We start from the raw sequence: 25912 nt of genomic DNA, 5'->3' as shown, positions 1-25912 counted from the left end.
TGCTGGCTTTGCTCTTCTTCTTGTCATCTTGCACCATCCACTCCAACCCCATTCTGCCCTGTAGGAGGAACACAATCAAAGCTCCCCCGACAGAGGGCCATCCAGCCTCTGCTTTAAAAAGCACTCTAGAGAAGAAGACTCACCAGATTTGCAGCATGTTGCATTTTATTGTGTATTTTATTGCATGCTTATTGTGGCTTGGTCCCCGTGTGAGCTGCCCCGAGTCCTTTCGGGGGAGATGGGACAAGATGTAAGAATAAATTATTATTATTTTATTATGACACAGCAAACAAGATAGATATGCTGGATTTCGTTTCACAAAATCACAAGTCGAACACTTCCCAAGTGTCTAAGACTGTGTGATGTATTTTCGGATGATGTGTGCAGATCCCAGTAGGGTGGCCTTTTGCAGTTGGTAAATCGTAATTTTGTCAATGTCTATGGTTTCCAAATGCCGGCTGAGATCTTTTGGCACAGCACCCAGTGTACCCATCACCACTAGGACCACCTGCACTGGTTTCTGCCAGAGTCTTTGAAGTTCAATCTTGAGGTCCTGATAGCGGCTGAGTTTTTCCTGTTGTTTTTCCTCAGTGCGACTGTCACCTGGGACGGCAACATCAATGATCCAAATCTTTTTCCTTTATTATTATTATTATTATTGGAGATCCCGGTGGTGCAGCGTGTTAAAGCGCTGAGCTGCTGAACTTGCGGACCGAAAGGTTGCAAGTTCGAATCCAGGGAGCGGAGTGAGCGCCTGCTGTTAGCTCCAGCTTCTGCCAACCTAGCAGTTCCAAAACATGCAAATATGAGTAGATCAATAGGTACTGCTCCGGCGGGAAGGTAACAGCTCTCCATGCAGTCATACCTGTGGCCACATGATCACAGGTGTCTATGGACAACGCCGGCTCTTCGGCTTCGAAATAGAGATGAGCGCCAACCCCCAGAGTCAGACACGACTGGACTTCATGTCAGGGGAAAACCTTTACCTTTACCTATTATTATTATTGTTATGATTACTCCAGTAGTTCTCAACCTTCCTAATGTCGCAACCCCTTAATACAGTTCCTCATATTGTGGTGATCCCCAACCATAACATTATTTTCGTCACTACTTCGTAACTGTAATTTGGCTACTGTTATGAATCGCAATGTAAATATCTGATATTCAGGATGTGTTTTCATTCACTCGACCAAATACCCGATACGCCCAAATTTGAACACTGTTGGAGTTTGGGGAAAATAGACCTTCACATTTGGGAGTTGTAGTTGCTGAGATTTATAGTTTGCCTACAATCAAAGAGCCCCTTGAACTCCACCAATGATAGAATTGGGCCAAACTTCCCATACAGAACCCCCATGACCAACAAAAAAATACTGGAGGGATTTAAAAGGAATTGACAGTGATTTAGGGGAGATGTAGTTCACTGTTATCCGGAGAGCACTGTGAACCCAAACAATGATGGATCTGGACCAAATTTGGCACAAATGCCTGATATGCCAAAATTTGAAGGCTAGTGAGATTGGGGGGTATTGATTTCGTCATTTGGGAATTGTAGTTGCTGGGATTTATAGTTAACCTACAATCAAGAGCACTGTGAACCCAGCCCACAATGGAGCTACACCAAACTTGGCACACTACCTACATGACCAATGTTGAATACTGGTGGGGTTGGGGGGGGGGGGCTCTTTTTCAATTCTGGGAGTTGTAGTTCACCAATGCTCAGAGAACATTCTGTACCAAACTGGCAATTGAACTAGCAAAGGTGACCCCCTGAAACCCCCCTCACAACCCCCCCCCAGGGGTCCTGACCCACAGGTGCAGGCAAACTTCGGTCCTCCAGGTGTTTGGAGTCCAAAACACCTGAAGGACCAAACATTGCCCAAGCCTGCTTTACCACCAGGAGTTCTAAAAATGTTTTCCTAGAGTTTGAATGCATTGCTCTGAGAATCCTTCCACATTGGACTTTATCCCAGGATCTGATCACAGATTATCCTATCCCAGCTTATCTGGCAGTAAGGAACCATATATTCCAATTTAAAGCAGATAATCTGGGCTGTGTGGAAAGGCCCTGAGTCCTAGTCTCCCTCAGTGGCGCAGTGCTGAGCTTCTGAATTTGCTGTCCGAAAGGTCAGTGGTTAGAATCCGGGGAGCGGGGCGAGCTCCCACTGTTAGCCCCAGCTTATGCCAACCAAGCAGTTCGAAAACATGCAGATGTGAGTAGATCAATAGGTACCGCTCCGGCAGGAAGGCAACGGCGCTCCATGCAGTCATGCCAGCCACATGACCTTGGAGGTGTCTATGGACAACGCTGGCTCTTCGGCTTAGAAATGGAGATGAGCACCAACCCCCAGAGTCGGACACTACTAGACTTAATGTCAGGGGGAAACCTTTACTTTTACTTAGTCTCCAGAAATGCTTTTCCATTTCTCCTCCATGTGACATCCTTTGGATAACTACAACATCTCCAACGTCCCGTTCTCTCTCTCAGCCTCCCCCCTCCCCCCCCCAAGCTAATCAGATCCGGCTCCTCCAGCCCTTGTTCCTCATGAAGGGCTTTCTTTGCAAACCCATCTCTTTGCCTTGCATTCCCTCTCAGTTCCCAGCCCCAGTAGGCCACATTTGGCCAGGATTGAGAAAGTGCTGGTGGCAGAGAGAAACTAGGAAATAATAATTGGAAAAATAGCCTGGATGTTTTCAGAGTGTACAGCCAGCACTCCCAGTCGACGATCATGTTCCTCTTCTGGGTCTGTTTCCTGATCTCAGCGCAGTTTGGACGCACAGTGTCTCCCTCCCCTGTGGCTTTGGCCGCATGCCATCACCATTTAAACTGTGGTTCCCCTTTGCCTCCCCAAAAAGCTGCACTTGATCAACACCAAACCCGCTTGCATCGCACATTCAGGAGCCATAAGAACACATTTGTGGTGAGCAGGTGATGAAAGGAAAGGAAGGGCTTGCGCGTTGCTTTGTCCCTGTGGATTTGAACAGAAGATATGACAAGAAGAAGGGAAAGGGGAGCAATTAAAAACAGCAGTAACAAGGAGACATGACACACTGGCAGATATGATCTGCTTTGGGCTAGATCTCTGAATTTCAGGCTGCATCGAACTGGATTATATGAGTCTACACTGCCGTATAATCCGGTTCCATGTTGTATTATATGACACTGGAGTTGGGGCCTGGCTTGAGGGGCAAAGAAAGGTAAAGTGGATGGAAATGCAAAAGGAAAGCAAGTCAAGACAAAACCAATAGCAGTGTTGTCGAAGGCTTTCATGGCCGGAATCACTGGGTTGCTGTGAGTTTCCCGAGCTGTATAGCCATGTTCCAGAAGCATTCTCTCCTGATGTTTTTTCCCACATCTATGGCAGGTATCCTCAGAGGTTGCGAGATGTTGGAAATTAGGCAAGTGGAGTTGATATATTTTGGAATAATGTTCAGGGTTGGAGAAAGAACGCTTGTTGCCTGGGGCAAGTGTGAATGTTGCAATTGGCCAGCTTGACTAGCATTGAATAGCCTGGCAGCTTCAAAGCCTGGCTGTTTCCTGATTTACATTTACATGATACTTCTGCGCACCTTTAATTTTTTTAAAGGCACAGGCCTCTCTGACATGGAAATCCAAACATGACAGCGAATATATGAACGTGAATATACCTCCTGTGTTGTAATGTTTGTTTTATTACCTTCCCTACGGTGTTTTTGTATTTTGTATTTTGTGCTTTTAATTCGCTTACTATATCTGAGTATTATGTTTGTTACTGTTTTATATTGGTTTTATCTGTCATATTTTGTTTTTGTTTGCCCTTGTCCCATGTTAGCCGCTCTGAGTCCCTTTAGGGAGATGGTGGTGGGATAGAAGAATAAATTATTATTATTATTATTATTATTATTATTATTATTATTAATTCTTTGCATAAGATTATTTCCTTCTTTCCCATCATCTTTCTTCTTGTTACATTTTTAAAAATCCCGTCTTGTCACTAAAGCGGGTCTAGGCTGCCAGATGTTTCTCGACTCCTGTCGTCCTTCACAGCTGGGGATGCTGGCTCAAGCGGATTGGGAGTTGCAACATCTGGAAGGCGACACAATCCGCAGAAGTAAAGGTTTTGTGTGGGTACAAGTTGCATCGTTGACTCACACAAGATGAGCTAGTGAATGGCCAAAAGACTTTCTAACCCAATGGATCTCAAACTCAGCTTCTCCTGGAGGGCTGAAGTTTGCCCATGCCTGGTCTACACTCTAGAATTGCTGCAGTTTGACACCCTTTGAACTGCCTTGGCTCAGTGTCGTGGGAGATGTAATTTTGCAAGGCCCTTAGTATTTTCTGCAAAAAAGTGTTGGCACCACACCAAATTATGAATCTCTGGACTATATAGCATTGAGCCATGGTCGTTAAAGTGATGTCAAACTGCATTAATTCTGCCACGTAAATGCACCCTGAGATATCAGTTGAGATAATCTGGAGGGATTTCAGTGCAGGCATAGGCCACTTCCCTTACTGGCTGTGTGAGAACTAGAAACAAAGAGCAATAAAAGACATAATAAAATGTCAACTCCCATTAGCAACAGAAAAAAAAATAACTTGCCTTGAGAGCCAGATCTCTCTCTAAGGGTGATGGGAGCAAACGTTTGTCATCAGTTCATGGAAAGGAGAGAAATTATGAGTAGTGTTGTTCTTCTTCAGTTGGATGTAGTTTTGGGATATTGGAAAACTGCAAAGGAAGGTAGCATGCTTGTTTGTTTTACTTCACGAACGTAGGCAATGCATAAACATTTATACAGTGGGGCCAGAGTATTTGCTTTGCCCTGAGAAGACGGTCCCAGTTTCAGTTCTTAACATTTGCAGATAGAACTGAGAATGAATCCAACCTGAAACCCACGGAAATTGTTGCCCATCAGTGTCAATTGTACTGGGCTAGAAAGATCAACGATGCAAGGGAGCTTTCTCTGTTTTATACTCACACCAACCCTTTGATGGCTCGAGTTCTGATATCAGTTTGACAGGGCCAGTGTCTTTCTGCTTTTTGTATAGGCAAAGTCTGCACTGAAACTCTAAGAGGGATAATTTGAAACACACTGCTCCGCATGATCTGGATCTCTGCCTTTTCAGGGCTGATGTGTTAATTGGTTTGCCCAGTGTTAGGATGTTTGTGATAATCCACAATAATTGTTTGTGAATGGACAGTGTTCACAATCCTCAGGGCTTGCACCTTCTGTATTTCGTTTCCCCTTTCCTTCACTGTTTACTATTCCCAACCAGCATCATCTTGTAATGCGGGCTAAGACTCTCTGCATTTGATGAAGTGGACTGTAATCAAAGAAAGCTTAGACCTAAATAAATAAGTCTGTGGGGAGCCACATGATTCTGCAGAAAACTTTCACAACTTCTCCTCTGTTGGAAATTATTTGTATTTTGATGCTGTTTTGAGTTTTTAATGTGACATTCATTGGTGTATTTTTAATATATATGGAGCCCCCAATGGCGCAGTGGGTTAAATCGCTGAGCTGCTGAACTTGTTGACCGAAAGGTCGAATCTGGGGAGTGTGGTGAGCTCCCACAGTTAGCCCCAGCTTCTGCCAACCTACCAGTTCGAAAACATGCAAATGTAAGTAGATCAATAGATACTGCTCTGGCGGGAAGGTAACGGCACTCCATGCAGTCATGCCAGCCACATGACCTTGGAGGTGTCTATGGACAACGCCGGCTCTTTGGTTTAGAAGTGAGATGAGCACCAAACCCCAGAGTTGGACGCGACTAGACTTAATGTCAGGGGGAAATCTTTACCTTTACCTATGGTTTAAAAAACGTTTTCTGGTAATTTATTTACTCAATAGTTAGCCTGACTTATAAAGCAGTTTCAGGCTGGATCTACACTGTCATATAATCCAATTTCTGAATCCAGATCATCTGCTTCAAACTGGATTATATGAGCCTACACTGCCCTATAATCCAATTCAAAGCATATAACCTGGATTCAGAAACTGGATTATAGGGCAGTGTAGGTGAGTCTTCAGCGTGATTAAAGAGACTACCTAAACTAACTACCTAAACTACCCCTTGATATAATGTATCCATTAACAGATGCAAAAAGAATCAGGAAAGCTGTAATGGTAACTGTAAATTCAGCTTCCCATGTAGCTATGGACTTATCTTTAAAAGCGAACAGGAAGAATATTTTTTAAAACAGCATTTGTTTCTAACACACATGGATAATGTGGGGAGAGAGTTTATATGGGAAGTCGAAATGTGATGGGGACATTCACAGTTACTAGCACCCCTTTTTTAAAAATCTCCCCATTGCAGTTTCTGCCAAAAATATTAACTGTCCATGTGTATATTTGCACGCACACACACACACACACACACACACTTGTTTTGAATGCACTTGCATTCAAAATAAAGTGTGATATGAGGTGGTGATTGACAGAACAAGTGTAATTGTTGAGTTATTTTGGAAGGTAATTTCTTCACAAGTTTTGTTCACATTGGGAGGGGAAGTGAAGGGTAGTATTCTGGTATATAACATGGAGGGGGGAAACAAGGTTGCCTTGAGTACTTTAGATCTAGTACTTGACTTTGACCTTTCCATCATATTTTTAGAATAAGCATTTAACAGGAAAATTGTCTTTAGTAGACATTAGACAGTGCGGTGTATGTCTTAGTCGGGGTTGCTGCCAGAAACCTTAAGTATCTCTAAGGTTGACTTTATCAGACAGCAGAGATGTATTATGTTACCCTTATCAATTGATCCCGAATATTGGGAAGAAACATTGCCAAACAACTGATCAACTGGTTGGAAAATCTTTGGCCTTCCATTGCTCTGGACAAAAATCCCCTTAATATCTCACCATTGGTCATTCTGGTTGTAGCACATATGAAATGAAGCCCAGAACAGCCCCAGTCCCATGTGCAGCGTCACTCCATAGACTTGGTGAAAAGCCCTGGTAATTTTAATCGTTTCTGCCTAGGGGTTGAAATCATGTGGTCCTCTAGCTGTTCTTGAACTATAACTCCCAGCAGTCCTGTCCAACCAAAACAATGATGAGGTATGGTGGGAGTTCCACTCCAACAACATCATTCCCACAACTATGGAAATGCCTAGGCTTGAACCTTGGACCTTTTCAATGCAATGTGAATCTTTTATTCCAGAGCTATTGCATGGAAGTTCTGTAGAGAAATACATAAACTACTGTTCTGCTCCCCTGCTTTTGTCTCAGAGTCTGATAGAAGTGGCATGTGCTTATGGGCAAACACAGAGCTCTCTTGTGTCCCATATATCTTACTCTTGTGCAGAGCATCAAATGTATCTGTGTGAGTCCATTCCCCTCTTCTTTTGTTTATTCTGCTAGATGGCAAAAAATCCCTGAAACCTTTTGAACCTCATGGAAATTGGAGTGCTACTCAAGGTCAAAGAGCACACTTAGGAGAGATTTAACAAAGTATCTGTGCCTCTTTAAAAATGACAAGATTTTTTTTCTACAGTGGAACATGTAATCAATACATAAAGTGCATGTGTGTGTGTTTAGCTCTATGGTCCTCGGCAGATCTGCTGTGGGAAGTACCTAAAGCCTTCTATGTTTATGTTGTGTTTGTCGATGTACTTTCCTTCCTAATTTCTTGCTGTTGTTGTTGTCGTCTGCCTTCAATTTTTAACCGATGGGAACCTTATCAAGGGCTCTTTTGGGCAAGTTTTGTTCAGAAGGTCATTTGCAAACATTGCCTCCCTCTAAGGATGAGAAAATATGACTTGCCCAGCAACACCCAGTTGGTTTCCACAAGTGAGTAAGGATTTGAATCCAGGACTCTAATAACTATTGCATTATGCTGACTCTTTTCTCACATACACCCAGTAGCGTATTTAAAACATTCTCTGCAGAGCAAAAACTAAACAGTGGAGCCAATGGTTCATGAAAGCCAAGAGTAGCAGTGGACCATGATATCTTCTTTATGAAATCAAAATGTATACAGAATAGCGAAACAGTGGCTCTATTCACAGCAGCTGTCGCCAGAACTATCTTTTTCGCTCTTCTATAGCATGTAGCCACTAGAGGGGGATGAGAAGCACTTTGCTCAAAAGTTGCATACTTGTTTGCACTTTTACAAAAATATGATTTTGGGAAAGAAAACTACACACATAACATTATAGAATTCCTGTGTGATCGATTCAAGGCTGGTGGTGTATTTTAAATGTTTTCTTTACTGGCAACCTTCGTGTTTTTGTACCAGATCTCTCTCATCCCTTTATCACATATCTCTCCCAATTTTGTGGTTTTTTCACCAGATCTTGCATCTGCAGCCTCTGAACCTTTTTTGCATTAATGCCAATCTGAAGGCCAATTCAGTCTTCTGTGTTGGGCCACTATTATGAGGTTTCTTCTTCTGAGAAAGGGAAATCAAAACCATTTTTGCAGCCAACTTCCATGAACAAATGAGGGTCATTCCTGACCTGGGTTACATGAGATAAACATTGCTTTTAGCCACTGTCATCTTGCCAGAACCCTGCTTCGCATACTGTGTCTGGTGCATATTATCTAGCTTCATTTTTTGTGGTTGAAAACATACTTTCATGCTTTGAGAGATCAAATAACTGCTATTATATTTCAAGTGAGGTACTAGATAACAAGAAAGTAGAACGCTACAGAAATACACTTGAGGAATTATGAATCTGAGAACTTGATGGCTGTTTGTTTTCCCCCTACATCCTTCAGTGGGGCATGGGAGATATCAAGTCACCATGGAAGAAGTGTTTAGAAAGTTGTTGTTGTTGTTCTGTATATTCATTTATATGTCACCTTTCTCCTTATCACAGAACTCATGGTGGCTAACAACAACATAGGTGAAAAGCAATACAAAAGTAAAAGCAAATTTATAAAGGATAAGATTTTAAAATAATTTAACAAAGGTGATATTTGTTACACACAAATAATTGTTGTTTTTGGAGATGATGACTATATGCAATTACTGGAGTATGTTTTGATTGATATTATAGGCCCTGTCATTTGTGAAATAACAGGCAGGAAGATAGAATGGATCTTTTTAGGCCGTTTCACCACAGCTGTAGAATGTTTTCTTTTCTACAACAGATGTTGGTCTATCTATCATCTATCTGTTAGAGCAGTGGTTCCCAACCTGTGGTCCATGGACCAGCAGTGGTCCCTAAGAACTAATGGTCTTACCCTTACTACACTGTTGCAACGAGAGCGACTGGTCCTGCAAAAACCTCTTATAATGCTGAGGCAACTGAGATGTTGAGAGGGGAGAGGCTGACTACCCATGAAAGGCGTGAAAACAAGCCTTCTGACTGCTGCTTCTCCTCCTCCCTCCCTCCTCCTGAGCAAAGCTGTTCCATGTGATGCTTGGAAGAAGGGGCGCCTTGATGTCTTCATTTTTAGGCCTGTTCCTGGGGTTGTTTGGGGGTACTGATTCAGAACATTGCATTGGATAGACCACATCAACTCTAGATTACTAAATAAGTGGGTGAGCAGATGGCAACTACTGGATGGCATATGCTCTGTATCAGAAACTAGAGCTGATGTGGTCTATCCAATGCAATTTTCTGAATCGGCACCCCAAATAACCAAACCAGATCTAAAATTGACAAAAAACAAATTCGTAATCCTTTTGGTACTAATGTTAGAGAGTGGTCCCTGGTCAAGTGATCCCTGGTCAAAAAAAAAAAAAAGGTGAGAATCACTGTGTTCGAGTAATTAGAAGATGTGTTTGGTAATTCTGCATGCACTTGTCATCTGTGTTGAATCTGAAGTTCTATTGCATTCTTAGATCCCCTTTTCATCTATTGATATGTGTTATAATCATTATTATTGCTCTAAAGTAGACTAATCCAGGTCTTGGCTTTGTTGTTGTTGCTGCTGCTGTTGTTATTGTTGTGTCCTACACAAAACTAACTTTAGTTTTGTGCCATTCTTCTCCGTTATAAAACTGTGGTAAAATATCTGGCAGAAATTCTCTGGATCTAAGAGAAAATTTTAAACATTTCAGCTCTTAAAAGGTAAAGGTTTTCCCCTGACGTTAAGTCCAGTCGTGACCGACTCTGGGGGTGGGTGCTCATCTCCATTTCTAAGCCGAAGAGCTGGCGTTGTCCGTAGACACCTCCAAGGTCATGTGGCCGGCATGACTGCGTGGAGCACTGTTACCTTCCTGCCGGAGCGGTACCCATTGATCTACTCACATTTGCATGTTTTCAAACTGCTAGGTTGGCAGGAGCTGGGGCTAACAGCGGGCGCTCATTCCGCTCCCGGGATTTGAACCTGGGACCTTTGGGTCTGCAAGTTCAGCAGCTCAGCATTTTAACACACTGCACCACCACCAGGGGCCCATTTCAGCTCTTACAGGACATTTATATTATTAAATGGCATTTTCTCTATCTCTCTATCTCTCTATTTTCTTTCTGCAGTTGAATTCCAAAACTAAGCCCTATCCATACCATCTCAGTGATGTTTTGTCAGGCCAATGAGTCATTCCAGAGGTGATATTCATAAAATGATGCCTTCCAACAAAAATGATCCCCCATTGACCCTGCTGAGTTAAATCAATTTGTTACCCCAAGAACACGCATGAAAACAAATGGCTTTGCCATTTCTTTTGGAAGCCTCCTCCAGGATCCAACACTTCTAGGAATTTGAAACAAAATGTCACAGAAGTTCAGTTCAGTGTTGCATTTAAGACAGAAAGTTTATGTTATGGTAAATTAATAAAGTATAGCAAAGTATACTCCTCGCCCTTTGTGTTTTATAGAGATGGATGCTAATACAGTGTATTTAAAAGCATGTTGTATGTGAGTTTTTTAAAAATGCGACATCTAACATATTGCTTCTAAGCTCTGTCTCTTACAGATGGTTGTTCCATAACAACATTTAATAAAATAAAATAAAAAATGGTGGCTTAAAATGCAAGAGTGTCCATTTTGATTTGTTTTTCAGTTACACAGATATGCAGATGCCTCTATATAAAAGTTTTAGACGTGAAAGCTTATTCTGATAGTGTCAGGGAGAAAGGCACCATCACATGGACTCATTTCACAGGGTTTCTACAGTGATACTCCATTTATAAATACAGTAGAGTCTCACTTATCCAAGACTCGCTTATCCAAGCCTCTGGATAGTCCAAGCCATTTTTGTAGTCAATGTTTTCAATATATCGTGATATTCTGGTGCTAAATTCGTAAATACAGTAATTACAACACGACATTACTGCGTATTGAATTACTTTTTCTGTCAAATTTGTTGTATAACATGATGTTTTGGTGCTTAATTTGTAAAATCATAACCTAATTTGATGTTTAATAGACTTTTCCTTAATCCTTCCTTATTTTCCAAGATATTCACTTATCCAAGCTTCTGCCGGCTCGTTTAGCTTGGATAAGTGAGACTCTACTGTAGTTTTATAAAACTGCAGCGGCATTGACATCATTACTGCTGCCACAGGTGCAACTTCAGCAGACTTTGCAAAGTGTTGCCTTGTAGAGATTGCGTGTCCATCAGTGTGCGTGTGTTTATGTGAGTGTTTGGACTGCAGCAGAGCTGGCTTTCCTTGGTTTCTGGTTACACGAAGCTCCCATGAAAGACCTTTATGCAAAGATCTGTCTCACTAAAAACACATCCCTTCGTGTAACAAGAAACCTTAGACCAAGCAGGATATTTTAAAACCGAATCACTGAAGATTAGATTAACTCTCCTCCAAACCTTCTGTTATTATTTTTGGCTGGAATGTGGAGGAAGGCAGCTGTCTCCAACAAGGGTCAGGAGAGTCAGTTTGGGTTTCAAATATGAGGTGGAACTGCATGTTTCCCCCTTGTTGTTTTTTCTTATTCTTGGAAAATAACCATTATCAATTCTTGGACATGTGATAACAAAACAAAACAAATCTTGAACAGTACTGTTATGGAGAGCAGTTTGGTTATCCAATATTGTCTTTTTGAGAAGGTGTCATGCCTGAGCAGGGCTGAGTGGCATGCGGTTCCATGAATGTTCGGGATATAAAGCTCATCTTTCTATGTTGGCTAGCATTGATGGACATTGTAGCTGCAAAAGCTTTGGATGGCTACAATTTGCCCACCTTGGTGGACTAATAAGTATAAGGAGAACATGAAGGAAATTGACATGTTTGGTCTGTCATTCCCAGTATAGCCAGTGATGAAGTTGCCAGCCTCCAGTAGGTTTCTAGGAAAGAAAAACAAAAGAAACATTTGTAGACATTAGGCACATAGAATGGAACCTCAACTTAAGAGTGTCCCAACTTAAGAGAATTTGAGTTATGAGCTGTCATTTGGCCCAGGTTTTGCTTTGACATAAGAGCAGCATTTTGAGTTAAGAGCTAGCATCAGAGGGAGCGCTACCGCAAGAGTCCAGGGCTTTAGAGCTACAAGGGAGCAGCCTCCTTGCCTCGTGCTTTTGTCTGCTTTTGGAGATTACTGTCTGCTTTGCTCTTGTCCGCTTTGAGTTGTAGTTGATTTTGTGTGGTTTTTATTCCTGGTATGTTTGGCTTCATGAAGAGAGAGGGCCTGTCCAGACAGTACTTTTATCCCAGGAGCTCCCGCATCACAATGGAAGGTGGCCAAATGGTGTCCCCTGAAAACATGGGAGCTATTGCTCCAAACGGCAAAAAACGTGAGATTTTCAGTTGTGGAAATATCCCAGTTCTGGCTGGAACATGCAAATATTCAAATCTCTGTATGTCCCTACACTCAGAAAATACGGGATCAGATAACTTTGGCAGCGGTAGTTTAATTCCCTTTGCCTAATGTATGGGATATTATAGAGCATCCAGCTGACCTCAGTTTCCTCCCCCCCCCCCCCCGCATTTTATTTTCCACTAGTGATTCTCCCATATTTTACCATCCCTCCCCTTTCTTACTATGGAAAATCAGTTATGGAGGGAAAGAAGGAGTACTCGCCTGGTGTCTTTTGATTGTTAATGTTTGGAGCCAACTGTCTGGGAGCATCCATAAGCAGGTGGACTTGCTTGACAAACCTGTGCAAATTGCTTCCCATAAGTTCTATTAAGTTCGCTCATTAGAAACTACTCTTGTGAGATCGTGTTATCTCTACAGTTTCAAAAGCAGTCCTTCTACTCCAATTTATTTAAAAAATTAATATGTGATTCTGAAGTTTTAAAAAAAGCTTTGCTGGGCTTCAGGCAAATACAAATGTTGGTGACGTCACTAGAATTAACATACAGTCATCAAGATTTTGAAGGAAGACAGAGAATTGGCTTTACAATGAGTTAACAAGAGAGATGCTGCTTCCTGACTGTGAAGCCCCATTTCTCAGTAGCTGCACTATTGATAATAGAGGAGCTGCCAGATTCTGCTTTTGAGTGTGAGAAAGAGAACTTCCTACTTAGGCTCCCTTTTACTCATAAGTGCTAAAACCATGACCTATACAGCAAGATGAATTCCGACTTTAGTTTGACAAAATGAAGTGGATTAGCATTAAGAGCCAGACATCTCACTGAATTAAATATTTAACGTAAACTGTTATGGCAGAGTATTAATGCATTATATACTAAAGCCTTTTAAGTGCATGGTTTCGTCCATCTGCTGCTGCAGAAGTTCTCGATAGTTGGCAGAATAATGGTGTGTTGCAGGGCAGATGTCGGGAGGAGGCTCAGCTCAAAACCAAAATGTGATCTGTAGTACAAATAGTGATAATGTCCTGAGTTTGACATATAATGCTTTGGGCAAAAGTTATATTCACTTTTTTAATGTTGTGCTTGAAGGAGTAGCTGTCTGGAATGAGTTCTGTGGGTAACATTTTTAAAACGAAAGGTATATATTGGGGTCCTCCATTTATCTAAACTTCTACAATTACAGTAAAGTCTCACTTATCCAGCCTTCGCTCATCCAATGTTCTGAATTCAGTATGAATTCATTTGTTCTTCACCCCGCAAGTGTGCAGAGAAGGGATCTCCTCGCATTGCAGCAATGCAGGGAAAGTTGCAACACTGCCTTATAGTTTCTGATCTTTTTAATTATATGAGCCGCCCTCACCCTTCATTTAGTCTGACCAAGCAGCAGAGATATTCACAATGAGCGCCTAAGGAAGATTGAATCTCCCCGGAGCAGGAGCAGCCGAGTCTTGACTGTCATGAAGCCTTAGCGCCAAGACAAATCCTAGACATGTTTCCCCAGTTGCCTCCTATCACAGCTCCGTAGAAGTGATAGCGTAATGTTGATGTTTGGGAAATTGTGTGGCAATAAGGGGTGACATTTTCAAAGGGGAGAACCATAGGAGAGAATACAGTATAACAAGTATCATATTTTTCTATTATTATGAATATTCAACTCGTTGCACACTGGTTGCACTTGGAGACATGTTTGTGACGCAAAATCCGAACTGTAGCTGGAAGTAGCTGTAGAGATCCAGCAGATGGCAACCTTCATTCTGAATCAGTAGGAGACCTGTCATGTGCCAGACACATGCACAAACAAATAAACACACAAACACAATTAATTAATAAAGTCCCCAAAACCATCTTACCAATCTTTCATCCCTTTTGGTTTTGCTAATATTTAAGGTGTTAACTTTCCAGGACATAGCTGGAAAGAACACCAGTCCCATGTCCCCTCATAGTTGCTAGCTACTTTTTTTTAAGTTTTGTGAAAGTATAGGGAAATCTTTAGTGTTAGTGTTTCTGCTTCTGTTGCACAAACCCTTTCCTTCTATGTTCTTATTGGGAATTTCCCTTGTTCATGGAATGTGTCTCGCAGTTCTGGCTTTGCTGCTGCTGCTCTCTGGCCCAGACACAGATACATTCCAGACAAGGGAGAGTTGCATTCTGCCACAAGTTAAGTATAAGTGTATATATATCTATGTTTATGAGGAGAACCTGGCAGACATCCTATGGCAACACACATTTTTTTGTCATGGGCATATAAACAATAATTCCTCCCAGGCTGGAATACTTTGCAAAACAGTGTCTTAAATCCCAGCTGCTGGTATACTTCGTAAAGTTGAATTTTCAGGATGTGTTTTGTGATGTTTCTCATAATATGCACCGACGACACCACAGTAAGATGCCTGGTTGAAGAGAGTTGGTCTGCAACAAGACCTGCCTTTGTTTTTGATGATAAAAATATACTGCATTTGTAAAAGGCTTAGAATAATAGAATCAGAGTTGGAAGAGACCTCGTGGGCCACCCAGTCCAACTCCCTGCCAAGAAGCAGGAAAATCGCATTCAAAGCACCCTGACAGATGGCCAACCAACCTCTGTTTAAAAGCCTCCATAGAAGGAGCCTCCATGACCCTGGGGCAGAGAGTTGCACATCTGAACAGCTCTCACAGTTTGGAAGTTATTCCTTATGTTCAGGTGGAATCTTCTTTCCTGTAGTTTGAAGCCATTGTTCTGCGTCCAAGTCTCCAGGGCAGCAGAAAACAAGCTTGCTCCCTCCTCCCTATGACTTCCCCCCATCAACTGATACATGGCCCTCATCAGGTCTCAGCCTTCTCTTCTGCAGGGGAAAACATGCCCAGCTCTTTAAGCCACTCCTCATAGGGCTTGTTTTCCAGACCCTTGATTATTTTAGTTGTCCTCCTCTGGACACATTCCAGCTTGTCAACATCTCCCTTCAACTGCGGTGCCCAGAATTAGACACAGTGTGATTCCAGGTGTGGTCTTACCAAGGCAGAATAGAGGGGGGAGCATGACTTGCCTGAATCTAGACATTAAACTCCTATATATGCAGGCCAAAATCCCATTGGCTTTCCTCCCTACACTTTATTTCCTAAACTTCCTTAGGCAATGTGGCTCCTAACATGCTAGCTGGGGATTTGAATGGGATTTTTGAAACATATCCATGATATTGTTGCAGAAGTGTCCTGATTTGGAAGGGTCACTTCCAATTAATCATCTGCTGTCACATTTTAAGCTGTTTTTAAAATGTACTTGTTTCTCTTGCTGTGATTTTTGTGAACATGTTAAAGAGTATGCTTTGAAGATAATACTTGGAATGCCTGCAATATTTCCTGAGTTGGCAGAAGGGTATCTTATACCTTCTGCTCTTTAGATTCCCCTGAACTTCTAATTTAGTTCAGAGGCAAGCTGAAGTCTTGTTTCTTTCCTTCTATTTACATTTCGAGGATGTTTCCTGAAAGATGAGTTTGTAAGTCTCAGGAATGTAGTTCCCTCCCGTCTTTAAAGCAGGCAGCTCCTCTCTCTCTCTTGAAAATGTCAGGAAACATTAAATCAGCTTAGACTGACATCCCCATGGGCAAGTCCTATTTGTCAATTACTATTTCCTTGGGAAATAGCAGCGAGTGTTGGAGCCTTGCTACTACATGCATTTGTAGATATGGGAATAATTCTCTGTTTTTCAACACTTCTTCCTGCATAACATAGTCCATTGTGTTTACATAGAAAACAGTCCTCCAAATCTGCATGGTTGCAGTCACATTCAGTAGAAGGAGGAAATGGGAAAATATTGTGTTTGGTTTTATTATTATTATTTTTAAAAGTTCTGTAGACTGCTTTTCAAGACAAAAAAAATACCAAGTGGTTTCTAAATATAAAATGGTATTTTAAAAATATTACAAATGCTTAAAAGGTTAAATTAACTCAGAAGTATAAAATAATTTAAAATGTGATGGTGCTTCTAGTCCATAATGATTAATCCACAGTAGTGATGTAAATATATGCTTATTTTGTTAACAACATGAGAGGCATATTGCACATAAGGTAAAGATAAAGTTTTCCCCTTGACATTAAGTCTAGTGGTGTCCAATTTTGGGAGGTGGTGCTCATCTCCATTTCTAAGTTGAAGAGCTGATGTTGTCCGTAGATGCCTCCAAGATCATGTGTCCAGCATGGCTGTATGGAGTGCCATTACCTTCCTGCCAAAGCAGTATTTATTGATCTACTCACATTTGCATGTTTCCCAGAATTACGAGAAATAAAGAAGAAGTCTTCTGCAACTGTCATAAAAAGATTCCTGGTCTGAAATTGAGGAAGATGTTATTTGTATAAGGCTGCTGTTTTTTATTGAAATTTCCTGTGTTGACCTGCAAATTGAATTTGCTGCTGAACTTGCTGACAAAAAGGTCGGCTACTCAAATCCGAGGAGCGGGATGAGCTCCCACTGTTAGCCTTAGCTTCTGCCAACCTAGTAGTTCGAAAACATGCAAGTGTGAGTAGATCAATAGGTTCTGCTCCGGTGGGAAGGTAACGGCACTCCATGCAGTCATGCCAGCTACATGACCTTGGAGGCATCTACGGACAATTCTTGCTCTCTAGCTTATAAATGGAGAAGAGCATCAACCTCCAGAGTCGGACACACTAGACTTAACACCAGGGAAAAACCTTTACCTTTACCTATAGTTTCTTTGCTTTGTTGGTCACTTCAACCATAGATGTTATAGGCAGAATAATCTGTGTATTGAATTCCACATCCTACATAATGTGTTCCTAGTGCAGCATTATGTCTGATATGCTGATGATGGACAAGAAAGTCAAGCTGAAGGATAAGTATTGAGATTGAATTATTATCCACCAGAACATGAACATGTCCTGATTATAGGTTAGTCCTGTTCACCCTGTAAGATGTTGACCCATTGCTGATCCCTGACTGTTCTATTTTTATAATCACTTGGGAAATGATCCTTTTCAGCACTTGATGGCTATGGTTTGCTTGTCACGGAGTGAATTTATTTAGTGCATGGCTTCCTTTGGTTAAGAAGGATCCTTCCAAGGTCTATGTGCTGCTTCATATTTTCAGTGCTTCTGTCTCTTATCTCATTTATATATTGCTTCTAAATCTAAGTAATAGTTATAATCAACATCAGATCTTATTGTGAAACAAAGATTTATTTGGATATATTTATTGTTTATTTAAATATTTATATTTGAATAGGCTAAGCAGCACCTTAAATTGGAAGTGGCAAACCGGGAAATCATTCGTGGTGCCCAAAGGCTACTGGTTTCACAAATCTAGGATCTACCTAGAATTCCTCTGTCATTTTAATTTTTGTTGAATGGAACATGGTTATACTTTTTTACCTTCCAGAGTAACATGTTGCAAAGTAATGCTATTGTTTGTAAGGTGCTACTTTGAAGCACTCCCTGGAAATCATGTTCATATAAATTATTTGGAATTGATCATCAAACTGTATCGCAGTTGTTGGAAAGTGTTCTCATAAAGCTGTAGGTAGATTATATAAATGAAATATTCATATACGTTGTATGGAAGGCTTTACTCCAACAGCAATGGGACCCTCCTTAGAACAAATGCTCTCTAATCTGGGGATATATATATATATATATATATATATATATATATATATATGGTAAAGGTTTCCCCCGACGGTAAGTCCAGTCGTATCCGACTCTGTGGGTTGATGCTCATCTCCATTTCTAAGCTAAAGAGCCGGCGTTGTCCGTAGACACCTCCAAGGTCATGTGGCTGGCATGACTGCATAGAGTGCTGTTACCTTCCCACTGGAGCAGTACCTATTGATCTACTCACATTTGCATGTTTTCGAGATGCTAGGTTGGCAGAAGCTGGAGCTAACAGCGGGTGCTCACTCTGCTCCCCGGATTCAAACCTGTGACCTTTTGGTCTGCAAGTTCAGTAACTCAGTGCTTTAACACACCGTGCCATTGGGGGCTCCATATATATATATATATATATATATATATATATATATATATCACTGCACCATTAGTTTAATTGTCAAGATTTCAACTTTAATAAATATTAGATGTGAAGAAAATAATTGCGAGTCCTGAGAATACATCAAAGCTCATTCCTAAACAGAGAGAACTTGTGTACAAACTATGAAAGCTTCTATATATATATGTCTATGCGCCTTTATCTTTCCAGAGGTACTGCTGTATTAGATCTGGACATAGCTAAAGCAATTAATAATCACATTGACTCTATTTCCATTGAAGCGTGATATGTGCTGATATGTCACAAGGTTACTTATTTGTTCTGCTATATTCTCTTGATCATACTGTTTACCACTTACTAACAGAACTACAGCCCTGTTCTGGATAAAGGCATTATGAGACTGATCGATCTGAATTCCTATCGACATAAAGAGAAAGTTTAGAAAAGCCAAAGCACAGAATGACTCATGGATTTCTTATTCTCATTCATGGGCCATCTCGTCCAATTCACTGCCGTACAGGAAATGCACAAGATCCAAGGAAGGAGCTTCCTTGATGCAGAAGATACTCTGAATGTGATGCTTTTGCAGTTACACAATTGCTTTGGGTGTGAATCTAAAGCCACTTTGAGAGTATGACTTCTTCATCTCTTCCATGAGTGTTATTATTGTTCTGACAGTGGGCGCATGAAATTGCCTCTCGCTGGGAATACTGGCCTGTAAAGAACCAAAGTGCTCTCCTTACGACCACTAGTTTTATTAAAACACAGAGGAAGCGGTTCTAATGGGAAATCTCTGCCTCTCTTTCAAGCCTATCTTAATGACAGCTGCTCTGTGGAGAGGTGTATTTTCTTATAATTTACTCCCAACATTTGGCCACAGGCTAATGGAAGCATATGCACATATGGATGTGCATCTTCTTGGATTTCAGGCACTGCATGAACTCAAAGAAGGGAAAGACCATCACGAAGAACACTTGAGTTTTTGTATGGGAGGTACTGTAATGAAATACAACTTCAGTAGATTAGACAAGTGCCACCAGTAATTTTATACATGTAGCTTTCAACTTTAATAAGGTGTTACAAAACCTATGAAAATGCAAGTAACCAAAACCACATTTTTTCCCAGTTAGCACAGCCTCTGCTCTTATTTTACCTCAGTCACAATGTGGTGCTTTGTACTATTAAAACAGAAAGGGAGGAAGAAGTTGTTAAATCTAATTTTTAAAATTGGTAATTGTACAATCTGTTGGTTCCATAGTAACTTATGGAAACTTTTGACCATTTTTACCAAGTAGGTAGGTCTGTGCCTCATCATAACTATAGAAAGTTTTTTTAAAAAAAATAAATAAATTGAAAAATAAATAAATTGGATAGGCTAACATATTTATTAGCAAATAATCACGGCAAGCCAAAAAAGCAAACAAACTGGGACTCTATCAGGACTACTTAAAGAGTGTGAATGTTAAAATTCTGTTTTAAAATACAAATTTAGAAAACACATACAATGGCGGAGGCTGGGTGTAATGTACAAGACAAATTACTATTTAAGATATAAATCGGTAAGGTCAGCAGGATTAAGATGGAAGTCGATATATATGTACACGGGGGGGGGGGTAAGGTGTATGGCATGACATATATATATATATATATATATATATATACACATATACACACACACACACACACACACACACACATATATATATTCACACATTGTCAATACATGTAGTCTTGTGTTTCCATCCATGGTCTTGCTTTCCCTTATTTTTACTTTTTTTTTTGTCCGAGGTCTGTTTTTTTTTCTGTTTCCTGTTTTGCTTTTTATATTTATATATATACATATATATATACACACACACACAAATATATATATATATATATGTCAGAACCCTGCTACTAGAGCCTGGATGTGGCTCTGAGTTTCAGGGTCACTGACATTGATAAGACACCTGCGTCCCAGGACTCGGAGGAGAAACGGCTGATGGACTTGGCGGGGAATTTGCGCGGGGTTTTACTGAGCGGGAAGAGACTGTTCAAATGAGGGGGAGGGTATATAAAGGAGGGTTGGCCGGAGCCTCCCATTCTTGGCTTTTCTGATGTTCATGTTTCCTACAGTAAAAGTTCCTGGTGATACCACAGAGAGTCTCGTGTGTTCATTCAGGAGCGGCTGTGGTGAGCTGACACTAAGCCAAGAATACGGACACCATCCCGCTGTAGCGGTGAGGTGTAACATGCAAGTGGAGGATGAAGAGCTCTTGGGCGCCGGAGGAGGAAGGTCGGAAAGGGCCACTCCCGAGACGGACGCTGAGTTCCACCAGCTGGCGGCCCTGGCGTCATCCACCGCTTATGCCCAGCCAAATGGGGTAACCCAGAGGCGCGGAGTGGTGCGGGGAGATAGCACCGGAGGAGAGGAAGGTTCACCTTCCCCAGGCCCGCAAAAGATGGTGTTTCTGGAGGAGAGGATGTCGGCGATGGAGACCACCCTGGCAGTGATGTCGAGGGCGATGGAGCGCCTGGCGGTTTTGGCGGAGCCGGAGCGAGGAAGGGAACTCCGGGCTAGCTCAATGTGGGACGTGAGCATGGGAAGCAGCCAGGGCTTTGCAGACCTCCCAGCACCGAAGGGAAGGGAAATGCGAAAGGAGCCCGGTGCCCGGCCCAAGATCCAAACGAGCCTGACGCGGGTGGAGGAGAGTGACGACGAAGGGGAAAAGCCTCCGAGAATCCCGGCTACGCTCCCAACTGAGACCCTGGTGCCCCTGGCGAATGCCGGGCGTGGCACAGGACAAAGGGAAGCAGCAGCGGGGCCCACTGGGCCGCAAGGGGGCTTGCGACGGGCGGAGAATTGGGGATTGCCACCACAGGGACCCCTACCGAGACGAGAGGAACTAAGGATCGAGTTTGGGGGAGAGTCCTCTGAACTGGATTTTTTCCTGACCACGGTGAGGGGCTATATGGAGGACAATGCCCACACTTTTAGAACGGAATCCAGCCGGGTACGGGCCATTGGTGCAGTGTTGAAGAGGGGAGCGGCCAGCTGGTACGTTCAACTACACGCGCGGCGCGACCCATGTCTGGGGTCACTCCGACGCTTTATGGGGGCCCTGGAGACCCGTTTCCGAGATCCACTGGAGCAGATCCGGGCGAGGGAGGAGTTGAAGACCGTCTCCCAGGGGCAGAGGTCGGTATCTGAGTATGCGGAGGAGTTCCAATGCCTCGCTGAAAAGGTGCCGGAATGGTCTGCAGTGACAAAGATAGAACTCTTCAAAGAGGGGCTCAGGCGGGAGATCCTCTCCTGGGCGGTGCATCGTGATGAGCCTGACACACTGCGCGGATGGATTCAGCTGGCGGGGCGCATCGAGACATCGCTGGCCCAGGCGAGGAGGCACCGAGGAGGGCTACAGCAGCGGCCGCAGATGAAAGAGGGGAGCCGGAAGGAGGGATCAACCCCAGCCGGGAGGAGAACGGAGCCGACAGGGAACGTGAGCACCAGCAGGAGGGGCTGCTTCGTGTGCGGCCGTTTGGGCCACAGGGCTGCCGAGTGCTGGCAGAGAAAAGGGGAAGGCGGAGGCCCGCCCAAACCAAGAGCCGTGGCAGGGAAACGCGCCGAGGAAGAACCACCGATGAGGCACCACTCGGGGGGGTTGGTAAGTCAGGACAAAGCCATGATAGTGGTCCCCATTCAGCTGGAAAGTGGCAGCAAACAAGCAACCTGCAAAGCATTTGTGGATTGTGGATGTTCCAGGAACATCATCTCCCCTGAATTAGCCGAGGGATTGGGATGCGAAAGAACGAACCTAGAATCCCCAATAGCTTTTTCGCAGTTGGACGGATCCACAGCATCGGGATCATTAGCTAAGTACAGTGCCGAAGATGTAAAGTGTAAGATAGGGAGTTGGGAAGGAAAGGTGTCATTTGTGATATCACAAATAGCCAGCTATAATGTTATACTAGGCATGCCATGGCTGGGGCAGGCCAACCCGCAAATCAACTGGGAGGATAAGAGCATGATCTTCAGGATGAAGTTGGAAGGAGGGAGCCAGGAAGTGGAAAGGGAGCCGGGGAAAAGGGGGGAGGAAGACTCTATTAGGATAGCAGAACTGGCAGATAAATTACCCCCAGAGTATCGGGATTTTGTGGACGTATTTGATGAGAAGGAAGCAGACAGTTTCCCACCGAAGCGGAGAGTTGAAGTGAAGATAGAGCTAGTCCCAGGAGCAGAGCTTCCTAAGGCAAAAATATACCCAATGTCGGCTAGGGAAAAGGAGGAACTGAGAAAATACATTGATAAAAACCTAGCGAGGGGTTTCATAGAGCCTTCAAATTCCCCTCTAGGGGCGCCTGTGTTGTTCAGGCGCAAAAAGGACCAAACGCTGAGGCTCTGCATTGACTACAGGGGCCTGAATGCAATCAGTTCTGGAAATAAATACCCCCTACCTTTAGTGAAGGACTTGATCGCCCAGTTATCGGAGGGACAGATATTCACTAAATTGGACTTAATTGAAGCGTACCATAAATTGCAGATTAAACCAGAGGACAGGTGGAAGACGGCCTTCTCCTGTGCATTCGGATTATTCAACTATCGTGTGCTCCCTTTCGGTTTGTGCGGCGGAGGCGCCGCGTTCATGCAATTAATCAACGAAGTGTTGCATCCATTGTTGTACAAGGGAGTCTTTGTTTTTTTAGATGACATATTGTTAGTATCTCGGACTAAGGAGCAACACATAGAACTAGTCAGGGAAGTCCTGCAAAAGTTGAGAGAAGCAAAACTGTATGCGAAGCTTGCCAAGTGCGAGTTCAATAAAGACCAGATAGACTTTCTGGGGTATAGGATTTCCTCCCAGGGAGTGGCGATGGACCCTGCGAAGGTAGAAGACGTGAGGGGGTGGGAAGCCCCCAAAACACGGAAGCAGCTGCAATCCTTCCTAGGGTTCGCAAACTTCTATAGAACATTTATCAAGGACTTTGCGCGCCTCACTTTGCCATTAACGGATTTGTTAAAGACTAAAGGTAGGGGAGAAACAGCCAAAGTGAAGGCCCCAGGGGCCAAACTGACCTGGACAATAGAATGCCAGGAAGCTTTCGAAGCCCTTAAAAAGCGTTTTACTGAGGAGCCTGTCCTACAGCACCCTGATATGTCTAAAGCCTTTGTATTACATTGCGATGCGTCAGACCGGGCATATGGGGCAGTTCTGCTACAGAAAGACGAGGGGGGGAACCTGAAGCCATGTGGCTATCTGTCAAAAAAGTTTAGCGATACAGAAAAAAACTGGCCGATTTGGGAGAGAGAAGCCTTAGCGATTCTAAAAGCACTAGAGTGCTGGAGACACTTTCTGGAAGGAAGTGGAACACCGTTTGAGGTGTGGACTGACCATAGAAATTTACAGTATCTAAGATCCCCTCGTAAACTATCAGCGAAGCAAATTAGATGGGCCCAATATTTCAGCCGTTTTGATTTCAGACTCAGATTCTTCCAGGGGAAACATAATATACTCGCTGACGCTCTCTCTCGGATGCCTCAGCACGGGGGAGGAATTCAGGAATCTGAAGGGAGTATTTTTCTTGATAAGCAATGGGGCCTGGCAGTACTAACTCGAGCACAAGCGGCCAAAGAAAACAAACGTACTGCCATTTCCACGGGGGGAGGAGAAATATGGGAGGAAGAGTTGAAGCGAGCGTATGGAATGGACAAATGGTTACAAACAAACAAAGAAAAGGGAGAATTGTGTGGGGATTTGGTGTTTGTAAATAAGAAATTGTATATTCCTGAATGTTTAAGACGAGAAATGTTAAGGAAGTACCATGATAACAAGGGTGCGGGTCATCTAGGCCCCACCAGGACTATTAAACTGTTGGCCAAACAATGCTGGTGGCCCGGAATGAGGAAAGACGCCAGGGGATACGTCACGCAGTGTGAATTATGTGCAGAGGGAAAAACACCACCGGGGAAGCCCCAGGGGCTATTGCAGAAGGTGGTGGAGCCCATGAGGCCATGGGAATGCGTAGCCATGGATTTTGTAGGCGAACTACCCCCCAGCAGAGGCCACAGATACATTTGGACAATATTGGACCTATTCTCAAAACAGGCACACTTTGTGGCTCTGCCAAAACTCCCTTCAGCTGAAAAACTTGCTGATTTGTATGTGAAGCATGTATATCGCCTACATGGGTGTCCCGACAAGATAATTAGTGACCGGGGAGTCCAATTTACTGCAAAATTTTGGGGAAAATTCTTACAGCTGTTAGGAGCAGAAAGGAACCTGAGCTCGGCCTTTCATCCCGCGACCAACGGGGGGGTCGAACGTACCCAACAGACACTGTGCCAATTCTTAAGGATGTACACCAATTATAGACAGGATGATTGGGCGGACCTTCTTCCGTTTGCTGAGATGGCTTTTAACGGGGCCGTACATTCGGCCACAGGTCGTGCCCCATTCGAAATAGTATACGGACAGGAGGTGGCACCTTTCCCCAGGCTACCCGAGTGGAAGGAAGGGGAGGGCCAGACCGACGAGGAATGGCCGGCCAAAATCAAGCAAGGGTGGCAAACCGTGGTAGAGGCATTGCGGGAAACACAAAAGAAGTACAAGCTCTTTGCGGATCGTAGGCGCCGAGAGGGGGACAAATTGGGCGAAGGAGATCTGGTTTGGCTGAGCACAAAAAACCTGAAATTGGGGTTTCCATCCAAGAAATTGGCTCCACGCTATATAGGGCCATTCAGGGTAGCAAAAAGAATAAACGAAGTGACCTATGAGCTGAGGCTACCAAAGGACCTAGGAAAGGTACACCCGGTATTCCATTGCAGCCTGTTAAAAAAGTATAAAGGAACTCTGGACAGCGGAGAACAATAGTTGTGTTTAATCTTTTCCTTCCAGGACGAAGGGGAGGAGGACGCCATGTCAGAACCCTGCTACTAGAGCCTGGATGTGGCTCTGAGTTTCAGGGTCACTGACATTGATAAGACACCTGCGTCCCAGGACTCGGAGGAGAAACGGCTGATGGACTTGGCGGGGAATTTGCGCGGGGTTTTACTGAGCGGGAAGAGACTGTTCAAATGAGGGGGAGGGTATATAAAGGAGGGTTGGCCGGAGCCTCCCATTCTTGGCTTTTCTGATGTTCATGTTTCCTACAGTAAAAGTTCCTGGTGATACCACAGAGAGTCTCGTGTGTTCATTCAGGAGCGGCTGTGGTGAGCTGACATATATATATATATATATATATATATATATATATATATATATATATATATATATAGTTTAAGTCACTGTAGGGAGCACATAGTCTATGTTTGTCACTG

General features: G+C 43.2%; 1 protein-coding gene across 5 annotated transcripts in view; it reads left to right on the top strand.

Annotated features, from left to right (window-relative positions):
- The window catches only part of pknox2 (PBX/knotted 1 homeobox 2), a 345146-nt gene that overhangs the window by 36680 nt on the left and 282554 nt on the right, over positions 1-25912 (top strand). The gene's annotated exons all lie outside the window — the stretch shown is intronic.

The sequence above is a fragment of the Anolis carolinensis genome, unplaced genomic scaffold (genome assembly GCF_035594765.1).
Source record: "Anolis carolinensis isolate JA03-04 unplaced genomic scaffold, rAnoCar3.1.pri scaffold_8, whole genome shotgun sequence".
Taxonomy (NCBI): domain Eukaryota; kingdom Metazoa; phylum Chordata; class Lepidosauria; order Squamata; family Dactyloidae; genus Anolis; species Anolis carolinensis.
The sequence above is the reverse complement of the archived record's forward strand: the minus strand, read 5'-3'. Positions and strand labels throughout refer to the sequence as shown.